At 54.1% G+C, this 259-nt stretch overlaps 1 protein-coding gene across 1 annotated transcript in view; it reads left to right on the forward strand.

Annotated features, from left to right (window-relative positions):
* Positions 1-259, forward strand: part of LOC104276152 (fibroblast growth factor 17) — a gene marked incomplete at both ends in the record, with an annotated part of 3,161 nt that overhangs the window by 639 nt on the left and 2,263 nt on the right. The gene's annotated exons all lie outside the window — the stretch shown is intronic.

Raw genomic sequence — 259 nt, forward strand, 5'->3', positions numbered from 1 at the left:
CAGAGCTGCCGGCCCCAACAGTCCTTGGGACCTTTCTTTCTTTTTTTTAATTTTTTTTTTTCCCCTAAGGTAAATGCTTTTATTTCTTTGAAAATGAGAAGGGAAGGGAACCGCCTTTGATGGAGAGGGGCCGGCCCCCCCCTCAAGCCCACCTCCCCGGCCAGCCCCAAAGGCTTTAAAGTAGATCCTGGCAGGAAATGAGTCCCCAGGCGTGCACAAAGGTGTAGGGGGGGGAGAGTCTGAGGGGTGCCCCCCACCA

The sequence above is a fragment of the Apaloderma vittatum genome, unplaced genomic scaffold (genome assembly GCF_000703405.1).
Source record: "Apaloderma vittatum isolate BGI_N311 unplaced genomic scaffold, ASM70340v1 scaffold41530, whole genome shotgun sequence".
Taxonomy (NCBI): Eukaryota; Metazoa; Chordata; class Aves; order Trogoniformes; family Trogonidae; genus Apaloderma; species Apaloderma vittatum.